A 539-nucleotide genomic window follows, 5' to 3' on the forward strand; every position below is an offset into this window, starting at 1 on the left:
CCTCATACCCGTAGATCTCCCACTTGTCCTTCCAGTCAGAGACTGTGTTGCAGAGGCGTATCTTTGCCTTTGCAACGAATTCCGCCTTCACCATCTCGGTGATTCCCAATGACCAATGCCACTTTTCCTGAAACATAAAAATTTTGAAAAAATTACAATTAATAATAAATATTAAAAATATATATATATATATTTAAAAGTGAAAATTTAATTAAATTTAAAAATCTTACCGCAAAACATTTAAACCACGTGATCTTAACGTGATTTGGTGTCTTGCTCCAGTTCGGGTATGCCCCGTCGTAGTAACCCTTAATCGTCGCCGAAACCCTCCGGCTAACACGGTTGTTAGCCCCAAACCTAAAAAAAACAATTTAACCGTTAGAAAATAAAAATTAATTAAATTTTAATGTAATAAAAATTAATAACTTACCAATAAGTTCCTCAGGGTCTAGAACATCCAAACCCTCCCGTCCAGGCTGGGCAAGCAAATCCTCCACCGTATATCTCGCAAAGGGAGCATATGAAGGCACACGCAAATC

This window comes from Brassica oleracea, chromosome C1, assembly GCF_000695525.1.
Source record: "Brassica oleracea var. oleracea cultivar TO1000 chromosome C1, BOL, whole genome shotgun sequence".
Taxonomy (NCBI): Eukaryota; Viridiplantae; Streptophyta; class Magnoliopsida; order Brassicales; family Brassicaceae; genus Brassica; species Brassica oleracea.